The 19,154-nt window shown below is 37.8% G+C and overlaps 1 pseudogene across 1 annotated transcript; it reads right to left on the reverse strand.

Moving 5' to 3' along the window:
• Positions 1-2,381: 2,381 nt before the first annotated feature.
• LOC143532187 (protein SMAX1-LIKE 3-like) lies at positions 2,382-10,089 on the reverse strand (annotated as a pseudogene). Its single transcript, XR_013135133.1, has 6 exons — positions 9,868-10,089; positions 9,570-9,786; positions 7,167-7,899; positions 6,725-6,920; positions 6,504-6,635; positions 2,382-3,355 (listed from the first exon to the last, which is right to left on the reverse strand). The product of XR_013135133.1 is annotated as a protein SMAX1-LIKE 3-like (transcript).
• Between the last annotated feature and the right edge of the window lie 9,065 nt (positions 10,090-19,154).

A 19,154-nucleotide genomic window follows, 5' to 3' on the forward strand; every position in this document is an offset into this window, starting at 1 on the left:
GATTAATAACTTTTTAAACGAAATGCCAAAAAAAAAATCATCACAAGGATCTAATGCAACCACATCAATCACTGAAGGAAACAATAAACAAACATATATATATATATTTAGGGTTTATGTTTTTTGAAAGAAAGACAAAATCAAATCGATTTAATAACCATCATTGAAGTAAAAACATAAGATGCTAAAATCGATGATTACTTAATCAAAACGAGCCCTTCAAAGCCCCTAATATTTCGAGGTTAGGGTTCTTCGTACTAAAATATTTGTAAATCAATCGAATCGCCAAACAAAATCAATGGAAAGTGTGTTACTGAAGAGTTTTACTTTTACCTATAAAATCTGCAGCATTTTTGTCTGAAGAGGCATTATCTAGAGTTTGTAATTGGAGAGGGGTTACAGATATGTTGAATTAAAACTTGGTTATAACAATTTAAAGATCCAAAATACAACGTCTGGGTTGGGTAGCTATCCACGCTGGATCCGAAAATAAACCATATAATGAAAATGGGTTTTAAAAAGGTGAGGAGGATTGTGAGAGTGACAAGTGACATAAATTGGTATTCTTTTATTAGAATAGATAGATGTGTGTGTGTGTGTATGCGCGCGCACGTGTGTTATATATGTTTTAATGAATTATAAACATAAAATAATGTATTATTATTATTATTATTATTATTATTATTATAAGGTATCACATTATTATTTTAATTAAAAGAACCTAACATAAAAGACAAATAAAGAAAAAATAACAATTTAAAACATAATTATAAGTTATGTCACATATTTCTAACTTATATCATGAAACAAAAAAGACATATTAATTAAAACTTCATCATCTACTTAAGTAATATGTTGTAAACTATGAAGCGTAAACATGTAGATGCTGTAACATAAGTTGTGTGTTACAAAAACTATTTTTATTGAAATAATTAAACACTTAAGTACACAACATAAAAAATGTTAAAAATATAAATATAACAATGAGATATAATTATAATTTTTATTAAACCACGCGTTTAATAAAGCAAAAATATAATCCAAAACTCGTGACTTAAACCACCATTTCAATCCAAATATCCATACATCCAGTCCAAACGTTCATAAATAATTTTCTAAATCCATAAAAAAGTAAACAAATAAATAACAAAGTCTCAAAGTTTTAAAAAAATAACAATGAAAACAATTTATTGTCTTTATTACTCCATAAATGATAATTATAACAATTTATTTTAAAACTTTCTTACTTAGGAGTTAATGTTTAAATTATGTTCAAATTAACATGTAAAAATTATATAAATAGGAAATTGATGAGTTGGAAGCCTATGTAAACATGTTAGTTGAATGACAAGTGAAAACCTTGTATTGCTTTAATAGTATAGTAAGATTTTTGTTAACCTTTATTGAATAACTCAATCTATATTTTATATAGTTTCTTTTTTCATCAATTTTTTTTTTACTAAAATCAAGAAGCAAATATTTCCCGATAACGAAAAAATTTAAGGATTCGCTCCCTTTAAAATGTAACATGTTAGTTGTTAAAAAAATAGAAGAATTTTAAAAATCATAATTGTTGTTACGGTTAAATTAAAGGCATCATTAGTGCATGCCTCATTAATATTTTTTACTTTTATATAATTTATAAAATGATCCTTGAGGGAAATTATATGCAAATAATTTGTATGGAGCCCCACCGACTTGGTATTCTATGCTCATATTGATTGCCAAACGTTCCTCTTTGTGCACAAGTTTCTGAAAGTTTAAAGTCTTTTTGAAAATGCAAATTGTTCTTCCTAATATGAATTCCACTAAGGATCATTATCATGTTTAATTCAAAAAGGAATGCTTGGAGGTGTCACTCTTCTCTCTTAAAACTTATATACTTGTGTTGCACCCTTTATGAGTTTATTTATACACAAAGACAGATTAACTAGGAGCTTATATTAGGTAGCTTCTGTCACGTTAGGATGACACGACGAAACAAAAAAAGGATATCTAGAGGTGGTTTGAAGATTGGCTAAGCATATAGCGTTTTCTGAAACCATTTGAACAAATAGGTAACGGACTCGTGTAAAAGCCTACAAAAGAATGAGACAACTGACAAACTCGTCTTTCTTAATGCTTCTGAGTGAACTTTTAAGTTTGTAGCGAACTAGATGAGTTTGTTTACCATTCCAGCAAACTTCAACATTTGTGAGCTTGCTTGAGTTCGCTATATATGCCTATGATCTATAAACACTTTCAATAAATACCTAGGCATACTTAGCCATTCTTCAATCAACCTAAAAATCCAAAAGGTTATTGGAAACAAAATGTAAAAAAAGTTACATGATAAGGAAATATATACATATCTAGAGATTTCAAGTAAGAAATAGTTTTCGCATTTAAATTTGAGATGATTGCATAGGATATTAAGTTCAAGATTCAAGATCTAGAGTGACAAATCTTGAATGTTGAAATTGATACATTTGTCTACAGATTCAAGTAACCCTATATCATCCATGGATATGGACTGCTCCTCATGATATTCATCAAATGAAATATTCAAATCCAAAGATGCACAAGGGCTTCCTTCTTCTACTTTCTGCTTCACTGGTGGAGAACATGCCCTTGATCTCTAGCTAAAGTTTTCGCAACTCAACACAACTATCGCATCACCAAAACCAACTTCTTACCCATTTGAGTGTGTTAGTTTCCCTCTTTCAATAGCTCGTTTGATACGCATTTGAGAGAAATAATCTGCTTGATCTACATCCTCAACCAAGAAAACTCTATGAGGATTCACAGACACTGCTTCAGCAAATCTTTCAAGATAACTGCAACTTTGTTCATCTCTTGACCTCTTGTTTCTCGGTTCATCAATAGAATCTACTCTTGGGGATGTTGAGAAGTTGCTCAGAGCAATTGCAATGAAATTCAAATACGATCCAAAAACAATCTTAGCTAATTCCTTAGCAATCTTCTCTTTTGTTTGTGAATCGATTCCTTGAAAGAAAAACCATGTTTCTTCTTTCGGTTCATCATAGTTTTGGTGGTCTTTTCTTCTGAGCATACCCGATCTACATTTTAGTATCGTACCTGCAATATCCGAAACAATATCCTTCTGCCATGGAACCTTCTCATCTAATGCATTACATAAAACTTTCAAGTTCTCTCCATTGAACTCCCTGAACTTTTGCACGTATTCTACCTCCATAAGATCACTTGAAGAAGCTGAATTTGGAGTGGAATTTGGGTTTGATGAAAACCATTTTCTGGGCTCTGCGTCATCTTGAAGATTCCTTGGTTCAAGGTTTTTATCTAAGGCTGTAAAATCCAAAAGTTTTGTGGTTGTATTGGAATTAGGGGTTTCGTGTGTTAGGATTAAACGCACACACGAAACTGAACACACACACGAAAGCAGTAAACGAACACGAGGATTTAACGTGGTTCGGTCTAAACTGACCTACGTCCACGGGTGGCAACTAGGTATATCTTTATTGAGTGACCAATATTACAAGTACATAATGTTGTTTATATAGAGACTGAACTAGGGTTAGTAAATTATTATGCAAGAAATCTAAACCGGGCCGGGCTTGGGCCCGACCGCCCACACCCGTCTCCTCTTTTGACTTCATATAATAAACCGGGCCAACAAGGCCTACGAACCCAACAATCTCCCACTCGGAGGCCTTGAGTACTCTCGTCTGCACTCCTGATTGTACTTCTGTAATCTGAACATTAAACTTCTTCTAGTTGCCACCGCCTTCTCATCAATTAACCTGAAGGCCCGTTGAAGCTCCCCGGAGCTCCAACACGTCAGTCACGGCTGAAACTGCCCCTGACCCATTCTCTGTCCCTACCGGCTCCCACTGTAACGAACTACCGGATCCTGAGATAACCTGAGAACAAACACTCTCCATATTCAGCAAGTAATTCATTGGAGAGACTTTTACAGCTGGAATACTGGTTTTCTTAATCCACTGTCGACCTGGAACTGTAACTGAAACACGACCTGTGCTCCCACTGTCACGATGTCCCCCAACTGATTTAACCTTCCTAGCTCGTTCATCCTGAATCTTCACTTTGGCTATGGGTTTGTTACTTGCAAAACGAACCTTCTTCTGCCCACGAGATTCTGTGAACCGGACTTTGTCTTTCACCAAAACTGGATCCACTCCTTTCGGTGACATATCGACCATATACAACGAACCCATTTTCTTGCCACGAGCAACCACGAGATTCCCTTTGACTACTTTCCACTGCCCATTCCCGAACTTAACATCGTGCCCCTGGTCATCCAACTGCCCAACTGAAATCAAACGTTTCTTCAAACTTGGAATAACCCTCACGTCTTTCAAAGTCCAAGAAGTACCGGCTGAAGTTATCAAATCAACGTCTCCCATACCCGTAACCTCTAAAATATCATCATTCGCTAGTCGAACCTTTCCAAAATCCCCAAATTTAAGATTCTTCATCGTTTCACTACAGTGAGTGGCATGAAACGATGCACCAGAATCCATCACCCAAGCATCAACGCTACTCTCAACACTACAAACCAAAGCCTCATCACTACTGACCCCGTCATCTGTGTCGTCTTCTGTAACGTTCACCTCTTTCTTACCATTCGGACACTGATTCCTGAAGTGTCCTTTCTCTTTACAACCCCAACATTCAATATTCTTACGAGTCTTAGACTGACTCCTCTTCCTGCTCCCACTGCCTCGCTGTTTTCCCCTACCTCTACCTTCTGTGACTAGCATATTGCCTGATGATTCACCTGAACTTCTGCGTCTTGAATCTTCTCCCAGAATCAGATCTCGAATCCCATCGAAAGTAATATTTGTAGACGAACTACAAACTGCAGTCACTGTTTGCGACCAACTGTCGGGCAAAGAGGATAATAACAAGAGACCTTGAACTTCATCATCAAACTTAATGTCAACTGACACTAAGCGGGACAAGATCGAATTAAGATTATTGATATGAGTTGTAACTGACCCACCCTCTTTCATTCTTGTTGTCACTAGCTCTCGGATAAGATAGACTTTATTCGCTGCCGAAGGCTTCTCATACATGTTGGATAGCGCCTCCATCATACCACGTGCTGTGGTTTCTTTCATGATGTTAAACGCCACATCTTCCGACAACGACAATGTAATACAAGCCCTAGCTTTCTTGTCTAACTTCTTCCAATCTGCTTCTGACATCTTTTCTGGTTTTTCATCCTCAAACACTACATCCAAGTCTTTCTGACAAAGTAGTGCCTCAATCTGCATCTTCCACCAACCGAACTTCTGTCCGTCAAACTTCTGTATCGAAAACTTTCCGTCTTCTGCCATAACAATGACTAAAACGAAAAACTGGATAAAAAACAGAGACAGACACAGCAACACGAGCCTGAACTTAACAACTGTTCTACTGAACTCTGTTAAAAATCAACCTATTTAAACCGCAGCAGAAATACGAACTGTAAATCAGAAAACAGAAACTTTAACCGAAACGATAAAACCTGACAAACGCGGTTGGCACTGGTTCTCCGTTTCTTTAAACGACTTCTTCTGATTGACAACGGTTCTTCAATAAAAATAGGATCTTGATTCAACTATTCTTGGCTCGTATTTTGCAACTATGATCTTGACCCAATATTATTTATGGGCTAAACTACCCAAACTTTGGTCCACACAATTAATCAAATTAGGGCCTGCTGCCCTTATAATTTAAAAGCCCAAAAAAAACTGATCTGGTCTAACTCCTAAGCCCAAACACAACTTCAATTGAACGTGGCTAAATGAAAATAAATATGTGGTTCAAACAAAAAACTAGGTCAACACTTATCTTGATGGCGGCTGTGGACACTATGGTATTTCACCAAACTCAATTGTTTATTCTTCTTCAATAACCCGTCGACTACAACGACGAACAAGTCTAGAAACAGTAAAGAAAAAATATCGACGGAACTGCCGATTTATTTATTTTTCTTTCTTTTTACTCCGATCGGCGGTTGGTAGCGGCGGTACACGTTGGTGATGCGGTGGACCTGCTTTCGAACAGTAACAAAACCTTCAATCGACGGCGGAAACCCTAACGGCGATCGGAAAACCGTAGGCGGCGGCGGAACCCTAGCGCAATAGGGTGGCGGCGGCTGGATGGTTTGGCGGCGACTCGGATGGTTCAACGTGTTCTTCGCGTGATCTGAACCTAAGCTCTAGATACCACTTGTTAGGATTAAACGCACACACGAAACTGAACACACACACGAAAGTAGTAAACGAACACGAGGATTTAACGTGGTTCGGTCTAAACTGACCTACGTCCACGGGTGGCAACTAGGTATATCTTTATTGAGTGACCAATATTACAAGTACATAATGTTGTTTATATAGAGACTGAACTAGGGTTAGTAAATTATTATGCAAGAAATCTAAACCGGGCCGGGCTTGGGCCCGACCGCCCACACCCGTCTCCTCTTTTGACTTCATATAATAAACCGGGCCAACAAGGCCTACGAACCCAACATCGTGATTATAGGAAAAGCAAGAAGCTTGTGAAGCAGAAGAGAAGCTTAAGCTTCTTTGAAACAAGGGTTTGGTTCTATGAACTGAAGTGCATATTGAGTTCCATTTCTTGCACAACTCTTTTACAGAAACACATTCCTGAATTCAGAAATAAGAATAATATTAGACGCTATATCGTTATAACTGTTATCATCCAAGTTAAAACGTATAGCTAATAATATACTTGCCTGATCTTGATTATTTACTATTTTCTCATCAGCCAACCATGAAGGGAGGCTTGAAGATCTTGAGCTTTTAGCTTCACATTCGAAATTATCCGCACAATCGAAGGAACATGTAAGCTGCTTCTCTTCTACGCTTTCCAGCATCATTCGAACATTCCCATTGTCGCCATTCTTGCTTCCACACTTGTCTTCGTTATTACTATAATTACAAGTATCATCATGTGAGGAAGATTAAATCATTGGACATAAATTTCATTTACTTATTTCTAGTGAAAAGAGACATTTTTATTTATTTATCATGATCAATGTTACTTTATGAATGCAATGAAAATGAAAAGTAGGAAGAAGAAGAAGAAAATAAAGTTTCATACTAAAATAAACTTCGTAGGAATACATGGTTGAAATATGAGAAAGAGAGCTCGCCATACATGTAAGCAAATATTACCTTTGCGGAACAAGACTCAAGCTTAAGCTCCCCGCAGGTATAGTAAGAGGATGAAGCTTCCAGATGATGTCTAGTGAAGGGTTTTCGTTTCTACACTTCATGTACGTTTGAAAAGATGATATAGCCATTACCCAAATCTTCATGTTAATCTCGTCATTCACACTAGAAACTAATCTCCCCAACTCGATAATCAAGTGTTCAATCGGACAATAGTATCCCCTCCCATGACCCGATGAACCAATCCTATACTCAACAATCCACTTAAGATCCCCTACATAAATTACAAACCCTCTTTGAACATACCCTTTTACTAGACTCCTTAATTCTTCAAGTTTATGTTCTACATCTCCTCTAGAGAGTTGACCAAAAGAGAATAGAGGAAGTCTTATAAACTTAACATCTTTTAAAGCTTCAGGAACTTCACCTTTATCAACCTTCTCCATCACTTTTGCCACCACACCTTCAATGGTAGTAACACATTCACCGACAACCGCAAAGCTTTGTGATCGCTTCTTGTTCACAAGATTTTCGATTACGCACATCACATCCTCATTCCTCACGGTAACTTGATTATGATGCCGGTTATCAATACCATTATGTTGAGTGAAATCTTTTGAAGCAGTAGGAGGTGTGTGAGAGGATAACTCTAAAGAAACAACTTGTTCAACATTGGTTTTCACTTGTGTACTTGAAAACCCGGCTTCTCGCATCACTCTACTAACACTTGGATCATCTAGAAAAAAAGATAGGGTAAATTATAGGGTGGGGTTTTGAGTGGTTGTAAGTGTCAGAAACGAAGAAACGAAGAAGGTTGTGCACAAGAAACGAAGCCACCGACTTTCTACTTGTTTCTATTTTGGTTTCTAAATGGACTGTTATTTCACCACTGTGCTGTTTTTATTTTGATTTCTAATGAAATTTTAATTGGCTATTCAAAATAAATAAAGAATACGGATTACATAATCAAGATTTACATTCAAACAATTGTTTTTAGTTGAGAAATTGGGGATTGCAAAGTGAAAATAAAGAAGACACCTTTAAACAAATTAAATTCATTAGCAAATATAAGGGTAAAATTGTCATTTATAAAGTTAATTTTAACAAAATGGATAAATATGTAATATGTATGGTTTACAAAGAGGAAATATGTAATTAATTTTTTAAGTTGGGAAAATATGTAATTAATAATTTTAATAGAAGGATATATGTAAATGCCCCATTCATATATTATACACTCTAAAATCTAAATCTCCGTTCGACACATATTTTAACTTATATTAATCTTTTTGAAATCATATATTAACAGGCACTTTTTTCATACATTTCAACTTTATTACTTTTTTTAATTTCGATATGATATGTTAACGTTTCACTTCAAACGACATTTATTCCCTTTTTGGGCGTGGGCACGACTAGCAAAACATGCAGAATCCCAATATGCATGAACGAATTATATCTCTTTTTAATCTATATTATTATGCATTTATGCTACTACATATAAAATTACGTATATGTCACTCTAAATATAAGCCTTTTTAGAGCATTCGTATCTGGTTCTCTAAAATTTTATGAGGAGAGTTTGTAAATTATAGGGTGGGGTTTTGAGTGGTTGTAAGTGTAAATTATAGGATGGAGAGAGAAAAAGTAGTGATTTTTTGTGAATTTGAAAAAAAGATAGTGATTTTTTGTAAATTATAGAATGAAAAGAGAAAACTGTAATGATTAAAGTACAAAATGAATATTATTTAATTAAATAAAAGAGAAAAACATAGTGTTTTAATTTAGTGTAATTACAGAGATGATGATAGAGGATCAGTTGAGAATGCTCTAAAAGAAATGATCTATATAATCTATATATATTTAACTCGGTGTTAATTAAATAAACAAATAAAACACTATTTAGAAAAAAAAATCTGTTATATCAATAAATATATTATAATAATAACAATAGTATTAATAACGGATTTTCTAAGGACATCGCCCAATTGCTAAAACACCGGCCTATACGCGGTGTATAGGCCGGTGTTTCTAGAAAATCCAACCAATTTTGTCTTATTATGTTTTTTTTTTTTGTTATTTTGTTATTGTTATTATTATTATCATTATATATTAATTATTTATTGTTTAATATCCTTTCGGTGAAAAACAGTTAACACATATATATACCAAAAATCATTGTTAAATATGTACAAATAAAAGAAAATACGCAACTAGAACATAAAATCTACGTGAGGTCCCCCATGTCCATGCCCATGTCGTCGTCTTGGCCCACGAGCCCCCCGAATGCGTCGCCAACGTCGGCGTCGTCATCTCCCCTGCGCCTCGGCCCCGAACCGTCCGGGGCATCCACGTCGTCGCCCCATCCGCGTCTTACGCCAGACGTGCTCGCCTCGTGGTCAAAACTAGGGGGTGGTGGCGGTGGCATGGTGTACTGCTGTCCAGACATCTCCGCTACCCTACTGGCAACAAGCCAGTCGATCTGGCGCGACATCTGGCTCATCCGCCAGTCAATCTGGCGCGACATCCGCCGCATCTCCAACTCTAGGGCCTCCAACCTAGCGTCGGTGGCGGGACCCAGACGCACCGCGCGATATGTGCGTGGAACGTGCTGCGTCAGCCCCTAACAACAAAACCACAGAAATACGTTTAATACGAAGTCGAATTAAAAGAAACGATAAAACGTTAGTATATTAAAACGTACCTGAGATGCGCCTGGATCCTCACGTCCGGCACCACCGTCGTCCGAATCCCCGCCGGCCCCCTCCCTCGCGTCGACAGGCTCATGGACAAGCTCCACCTCCGGTGCCGCGAGCGGGGGAGGCTCGACTAAAGGCACCGGAACGTAAGGCGCATGTGCCCCCGCCTCGTCCACCAGTCGCTCCCGCGGACCGTTGGGCCCGGGGAACGAACGCACAATGTGCATGCCGCCGCAACGGAGGCGGTCCAGCGGGCTGGGAGGGGTCGAAGTGATACGCAAGCCGTCCACCAGGGCTCCATAGCCCAGAGATATCGCAAGCTGGGTGACGTACCCGCCACCCATCAAGGACCCTCGTCCCTGCCTGAACTGGTAGCCAACAAAATAGTCTGCAAACCCCCTAGCGAGGTTGCAGTGCCTGTGAGTCAGCAGACACCTAAAAAAAACAGGTCGCGCAGGTTGCAGTGCTCCGCGCCCTGATTGCGACCCGGGATGGACATCGCAATCAGCCTGTGAAGGTATCTGTGTAATATAATATAATATAATATAATATAATATAATATAATATAATATAATATAATATAATATTATATTATATTATATTATATTATATTATATTATATTATATTATATTATATTATATATTACGTTATACTAAACAATAGAATACATTTTAAGAACGTACCTGTGCAGCGGGTCCATAATAGCCGAGACCTTGGAACTGGTGTCCAAGGTCCTATCCCGAAGTCATGATCGCTGATGGCCCGCCACCACACCCGCAGCTCGTCCTCCGGCATCTGGTGGATGCTCTCCGTGTATATCGGGCTGCGTACCTCCTGCGCGGTGTATAAGCCCAGAGCAACCGCGAACTCCTCCATCGAGAGATGGAAGTCATGCCCGAACATGCGGAAGTAAACCTCCGACTGTGTCGTATCAGTGCCTGGCATCCTCATCTGAATCTCTGGCATACCAGGCGCACGGGGCCTGCAATAATATAATATAATATAATATAATATAATATAATATAATATAATATAATATAATATAATATAATATAATATAATATAATATAATATAATATACATAACAATGTGGAGTAAACTTACGTAACGCGTATCGTGCTGTAAACCTCCAGTGTCAGCTCCCGGTGGTCTGATAGTGGCATACTGAAATATCGGCTCCAGGGCGTATCCTGTCCAATGTACGCAGCCGCCCGCTGGTGCGCGTCACAAGACTCCAAAAACGACCAGAATATAATCGTGCTGGGAAACGGGTGCATCTGGCGTAGGAGAATGTATCGTGTGTGGGCGGGAGAATCCTCATCAAACTGCACATGAGGGTAGGTGAGCAACACGTGGAGAATCTAGGCGTACGTTTTTGATGTCTGCGACGAACGGCTGGGCCCAGCTAGGAATGACGCTCCTAAACGTTTCTATCGCCGGTACTTGCGCTGGCGAAACCATCAAAGGAAACCCGAGGGGAGCTGCGGCGGAACATGCCGAGGTGTAACGATTGTCCATAAGCACATGACACTAATTAAAGTGACAGTATTTAATAAACTCATTTCATGTCACAACATCGAAAATGTCACATAACAATTATCCATAAAATAACCATAAACAAGATATCACAAAATATGGCAAATTGATATTGTTCATTTTTACTAATATCCTAAGGTCTTTGATGTCGTTTTCTTCACAATCATAAATCAACCAAGATGCAACCTGCAACATTTCATAAAATAAAGTTTGTCAACACAAAGGTCGGTGAGCAATTCATAAGTTTAATCATATTAGTATATAATAAAGATGGCCACAAAACTTGCATACGAAACGATAAATAAAAGTGGTAATTTGGATAAATAGATATCGCTAAACACATTAGCGACACCTAGCTATAAGGGGATGCCAAATAGTCTAGGATTTTATAGTTATCGTTAATTGCATTACGTTAACGACACCTTGCTATAAGGGGATGCCAAATAGTTTAGGATTTTATAGTTCCACCAACCAAAAGCGATAAACACATAGGCATATAAGCATAGAACACCAAATCGAGCAATTATTTAGGTAAAGTATACAACTACGTTTGTGGTTTAAGATTCAAATATAAAGCATTTTGTTGAATAAGTATGAAATGTCACCCCCAAAATAAAAGATGGAAAATGGGGTATGAAGTACTCACCTTCAAGTGGTAAACTTGAAAGATGATAATTTGGAGATTTGTTGGAACGACGAGTTTAACGCACAATGCCTAAAAGAAAAGAAGTCCTGAATTTAGAAAGGTTGTCTTGAAGGTCTTTAAACAAAATAAATGTTGAGAAATGTAAATAATTAAAGTTCAATGTTTAAAATGTGACTATTTAAGAATTTATAATAATAACTCTTTAAAAATGTAAGTTTGCTCGAAACCGGGTTAAAGTATCTAACCTTAATATTTACTCAACCTATGTTAAGTAATAAGGTGGGTAAAATGCAAGAATGCAAATCCATTTGGAATAAAGATACTAAAACGGGTTTTTTTATCGAGTATTCGGGTTGTCGGTTCGGGTCTTGATAATTGGTCAAACCCAAAATCAACTTTCCAAAATATTGAATGTTATGAGATAACTCAATAAAATTTAATAAGACTTAACCAAGTATGTAGTTCCATTGTTTTAGAACTAACAACGCACGTTAAGCGAGTGTTCGGTTTTGTCGGTCCAAACTTTGTTATGAGATCAAGTTGGATCCAACATTTCCAAGTACTTAAGAAAATATTTAAAAATCAATTTGTAACTATTTTTAAAGAAATATACAAGTCTTGATGGCTAAAAAAACACACTTGTGTGTCTTAAGCGAGCAAGAATCGGTTTGGTTCGGTTTCCATCTCACAACAAGTTCATAGATGGTTTCCACATGTCCAAACACTAAAGAACTTGTATAATAATGTACAAATAAAAAAATACCAAAAGTCAACAATAAAGTCTTTAAACAAAAGTTCGGTTTTCGGTTCGGATCGTGTTTCGGGTTAAGAATTTGTAAAAATGATTTTAGAAACTTAAATCTAACACTAAGTATGTTTAAACAAACAAAACTAGTAACAAAGTTCGGTTTACGGTTTAGAGCTATTTACAGTTAAACCGAAGCATAGACTTTTAAAAACCCATAACCATGGAACTTGTAAACATGACCAACAAACTAAAATAAGCAAGATTAATATGTATGAACAAGTTATATAGATGTATATATATCAAGGACACGAAGTCCTCCATGAAGCCTTGCCTTATGGGGTCCGAAACCTCACCGACCGGAATCGGAGAAGTAACTACCAAAGGTAAACAAGGGGTGTATATTATATATATGTTGCACAACCATAAACAAGTATTAATAAGGCAACATAAACTAATTAAGATGAAAGACCAAAATCCTTCAAGAACACTTAAGAAGATACCCTTAAATCTTTGATGTTTGAGAGAGTTTTTTTTTTGGAGTTGTAGCAAGGGAAAATGAAAAGGAAAGGTGGTGTATATGTTGGTGGTCAAATATGGGTGTGAGACACAAGAGTTTTCATGCAAAATGGATCAAGACAAAAACACAAAACAACAAAAAAATAAATAAATAAATAAATAAATAAATACAAATACAAATAAAAATAGGATGTTTTCAAGACCCAACAAGTGTGAAACAATATTGTAACATAAATCCATCATTTTGATTATAACATAAGCTTCGGTTTACAAATCGGGTCGGTTTACATAATAAACAAATACAAAAACGAATACAAACAAGACCCGAAATTGACGAATGTCACAGGAGCTCCCGTAGGTTTCGATGTCTTAGGTCGTCCACGAGGAGTTTTAAACCGCGACCCTGACTGGTACAACGAACGAGTCAGCGAGGATGGGGTGGGGGTTTCTTGGCTGGGCCCCTGTGACGAGGATGGGTTGTAGGAGCTGTGTCTGGGGAGATCTGGATCGGGGGTGTATGCGCTGTGCCTCGGGGGATCTGGTTTTTTGGGATGCCCCCGAGGATCATCTCTTTTTTCTGGCTCCTTCTTTTTAGATCTCCCTGGAATAGCAGAGAAGAGCTTGGCGAAAAAACTTTTCTTTTGATTAGGGTCATCTATGGACGATAGTGTATCTGTGATGTCCCATAGACCTGCTGCGTAGTCTGGCTCTTCGTTCGGCGGACAGGTTGGATCAAAATTAAGCCTCCTCCAGAACGGGTTAACATCCTCTATTGGGATACATGTGTCGTTAACTATGTATCCCTCAATCCGACAAGCACCTGGCAGCCCCGAAGACGAATACAAATGTTGGTCGCATGAAGCGCCGCCGTCACGCATCTTGTGTATCAACCCATACTCGTTCACAAGTAGACCCAGAGCGTGAATCGACACCCTGTTTATTAGCTTCTTCAACCAGACGTGCTGTCGATGTCCTTCCATGACCTTCGAACGGGAGGCTTCAAAAGATTTATCGATTTCTTTCATCTGCGAGTTGACCATTTTAAGGATTTGCCTGGAAATTGTGTCGAGCGAGTTGTTGCTTCCATTGAGGTACCTTTTCAGATTTGCGTGCTGGCTCTCAACTCGGTTCGTCGTAGTTTCACCGTAGTTTCGTCATTCGTCGATCCAGCAGGCTACAAACTTGTGTTTGTATGGATCCAGCCAGCTCTTGCGAATGTATTGCTAGACCTCTGAAAAATAAAAGGCCACGTTATTAAGACGTATGTTTAGGCTATTAAAAACTGTCAGGTGATACGAAGGACTCACCGGCTCTATTGTCCCGTATCAAATGACGCTCTATGTTGAGGTGACGGTGGTCGTACTCCTGCACCGTCGGCGACTGATACAGGACCTTCCACCTGTACGCAAAGTCCGTCCCCATTTCCGTGTTATATAGGCCCTTAAATTTTCTCCTTATATTCTCGGATATGTGCCACCTGCATAAATTTTTGGTGGCATTAGGGAAGACCGCGTCGCATGCGTTCATGAGGGTCCGCGTCAGTCAGGATCACGTGTGGCTCCATGCAGTCATCGAGCATTTGTTTAAGTTTCTCCAAAGTCCATCTGAAGTTCCTCTGCCGTTCCCTGATCACATACGCGGCGTCGATACAAAACGACTGTTATGTCGAGGTAACACTGATAAACTGAACCAACGGACAGTCGTACATGTTGGTGTTGTACGTCGTGTCAATTATCAGCACCTCGGGAAACGCACGCCACATCTTATGCGAGTTACTATGACAGAAGAAAATTTCCTCCGTCCTGTCGTCGGTATCACTCTCCCGGGTATATAACGTGAAACCGTTGCCTGCGAGAAAGTTTTCTAGCGCCTGCATTGGATGAAATAAAACTTTGGTAAATATTACAAGCACGACAAGTACACATTAAAACTACAAGTGTTTTGAACTACCTTCATAGGGGTGTCGCCTAGTAGCCCATCCCTCCTAATCTTGGCGGTGTGGTTGTATATATCTTTTATTACAGGTTGCACACCGGGAAACTTTTCGCGGAGGGCTGCTTCGATTTCTTGCGGCTTCACGCCGGCCCTGTGTAAACTCTCAACCATAACCAGCTGGTCGGTGTTCAATTTTCTAAAAGACGCACACCCCTCCTAGAATTCAACGAGATCGTGGTTGTAAGTCTCGTTTACCACTTGAACCCTCCAACATGCACCCCTCGAGTCGTACCTGCCCAGGATCTTAAACGGAGAGCATTTTTTGATGCTGCCGGTACGTCTCACTGTCGCCTTTATTTTGGGTTCGCCTCCACGATTTCATGCAAGGTCCACGGCGTTTTTCCTTGACCGCTGGACAACAACAATAAACCCATGCTCCCGCCCTCTAATTTTTACCCATTTCTCCAGCTCCTCGCGGCTCTCAAAACTCTGAAACGTTTTACGCTAATTCTTAAGCCGTTTATTAAATAACATACAAACAAACAATATTAACTTAAACAAAACACACGGTGTCTTACAACATCTGTTTTATACGAAACCTTCACCTCGATAATATAACCGTCATCGTACCCATCTTCGTTATTTGGGTTTGGCCCGACTTGATCATTTCACCCGTGGTGCGATGAAGACTCGGTTCCATAAAACGGATCATTTGCTACCGGTGGCTGGTACGATGACGTTGGCTGACCTCCATAATCCGACCAGGCGACAGATGACGGGTACGACAGCTGACTACCGTAATCTGACACGAAGTACTCCTACCATACATAAATTAGAAATTCAAACAACAGTGCTAGTGATAATAATAAATAACAATAATACCTATAAAAAATAAAATATAATATTTTAATAATAAATAAGAATGTTAAAATAATAATAACATAACCATATATTTACAATAAGACTATATAACGAAACCTGGTTCAAGTTTGGCAAGCCCAGCGAGCCAGTGTTACCATAAAACTGTTCGGGCTGACAGTAAGGTTGTTGGGGCTGGGTATCATACCCGACATACTCCTAACAAAACGTAATGCAGCATGTGTTAGTAAAAAAAAACTACCAAATTCATACTAAATAAATATATAACGAAACCTGGTTCAAGTCGGGTAACCACGACGTGCCAGGCTGATCGTTAGCGGCGTAACCCGGCTCCTCCTCTGGAAATAAATGGTTAAACCAAGACATTCTGGGTATATATAGTATAAATGTTGTGTTGTTTTTTTGTTGAACGTTGAGAGATACAACGTCTCCATTTATAATAAAGAAAGGAAATGAGGGAAGGGAGGGGAGCCGGGCTCCAATAATTCAGCAAAAGCAATACGACGCGTATAGGCCTATACGCGGCGTATAAGGTATGATTTGACAACCTTGCCCAGCTTTTGTAGGGCAGGTTGGAATCAAACTAATACGCCGCGTATAGGTCTATACGCGGCGTATAAGGGAGCTTTTCTAGAAAAACCCACCAACTTGTCTTGTTATGTTTTTTGTTTTTTTTTTCTTTTTTTTTTGTTATTTATAATAATTATTATTAATATTATTTTAATTATGAATAATATATTATTATTCACAATTCGGCAAAGCGTGTTCGGGTAGCAGGCCTTATATTGGAAAATTGACATTGCAAAATGACCCTTCAATTTATTGGCTGATATCGTTATGGACATCTTGAATCAGTTACGGTGATTACCTTGGGAAAAACGGGCAGTGCCAAACGAACCCTTTCTTGGATGCTCTTGGTATCAGCATCTCAAATTCGCCTCTTCGATATCTTCAAACTCCAACGGTCTTGACCTTCGGCCACCACCGGCAACCGTAGTTTTGTTCACTCAAACACATATCAGTCGTCAAGCTTAGGCTTGTTATTAGTTTTATTTTTAATTGTGGGTATTATAAGTTGGTCATGTTGCATGTATTAAAGAATTATCGGCGTATATATATACGTATACATATATAGTAGATGTGCGTTATAAGAATTCATTGCGCCTACATAACCAGCACCAGATCGAGACGCTAGTTTGATGAGTTTCAATCTCTCGGATCCACGGTATCCGTTAACGGCAGCGAGAACGTGAGTCTATACTTTGGACAGATAAGTGTAAATTCGGTCATTGTTCCAGCTCAACGAGCACCAGACTGAGGTATTAGCCGGGACTTACCTGAACCGGTTGACACGTATGCTGACGTAGATTTAGGCTTCGTGCTGGCACTGATATTAACACGTTTGCATAATACACAATGAAAGCACAAACTCAAACAACAATCCATACAATAACAATTCTCTTCAACGACCAGTTAAACAAGAAGAAGAGAAAAATAACGAAGACAATTGCTATTGTATGGATTGTTGTTTGAGTTTGTGCTTTCATTGTGTATTATGCAAACGTGTCAACGAATGCTGTAAACAAACGTGTTAATATCCGGGTCAACACCTAACCTAAATCCACGTCTGCATACGTGTCAACCGGTTTAACTAAGTGCGAACTAATATCTCAATCTGGTGCTCGTTATGTTGGAGCAATGACCGAATTTCCACCTATCTCTCCAAAGTAGCGGCTCACGTTCTCGCTGTCGTTAGCGGATACCGCGGATCCGAGAGATTCAAACTCATCAAACTAGCGTCTCGATATGGTGCTGGTTATCTCGACGCAATGAATTATTACACCGCACATCTACTATATATATATATACGTATATATATAAGCCGATAATTCTTTAATATACGCAACATGAACAACTTAGAATACCCCCAACTAAAAATAAAACTAATAACAAGCCTAAGCTTAAGCTTAGTGATGACTGATATGTGTTCGAGTGAACACAACTACGGTTGTTAGTGGTGACCGGCGGTCAAGACCGTTGGAGTTCGAAGAAATCGAAGAGCCAGATTTTAGATGTCGATAACGAAAGCAGCCAAGAAATTGAAAGTTTGTTTGGAAATGCCAGTGTTCCCAAGTAAGCCACTGTAACTGATTGAAGATGCCCATAACGAAAGCAGCCAATGATTTAAAAGTTCGTTTCGCATTGTCAATTTTCCCAAATAAGTCCTGCTACTAAACGCCCTTTATCGAATTTCCAACAATAATATGTTATTGATAATTAAATATTATTAATATTAATAATAATCATAAATAACATTAATAATAACAAAAGAAAAGAAATAAAAAAAAGAAAAAAAAACCATAATAAGACAACACTGATGCTCTTTTCTAGAAAAACTAACTAACATAAATGTAACATAATACAATATAATAATATATTAATATTATTATATTATATTATATTATACAATACGCTATACAAACGTACCTCCGAAAGTCTTGCTTCGCCGCCTAATCCCGGCATCTGACTCTCAGACGTACATCAGGTACCTAATAATAATAATATTTTAGTACTAATAATAATAGAAAAATTAATGCTTTAATACTAATAATTATATGTTTAGAATAAAAATAATAATAATATAATAATTAATATTTTAATAGTATTTTACTGTAATTATTTTAATAATAATAATAATAATATAATAATTTATATTTAAATAGTATTTAAATATTATTATTTTAATAATAATAATACTATTTTAATAAATACAATAATAGTATTTTATTTTACTAACAATAATATTTTCATAACAACAATATCTTAATAATAATATTAATATTTTAATAGTAATAATGTAATAAAAATTTTAGCGCTAACGGTAACAATACAGGAAATCTATTTTAAGTTTAGGAGGCCCGGCGAACTAGGGTTACCGTCAAATAGAGGTGTTCAAAAAAACCGGTTACGGAACCGGTTTGGCCGGTTCAACCGGAAACCGGTTTTTTAAAAACCGGTTTTTTTAAAAACC

The sequence above is a fragment of the Bidens hawaiensis genome, unplaced genomic scaffold (genome assembly GCF_021521415.1).
Source record: "Bidens hawaiensis isolate Kalapana, Puna unplaced genomic scaffold, B.hawaiensis_p1.1 tig00009385_1, whole genome shotgun sequence".
Classification (NCBI taxonomy): Eukaryota; Viridiplantae; Streptophyta; class Magnoliopsida; order Asterales; family Asteraceae; genus Bidens; species Bidens hawaiensis.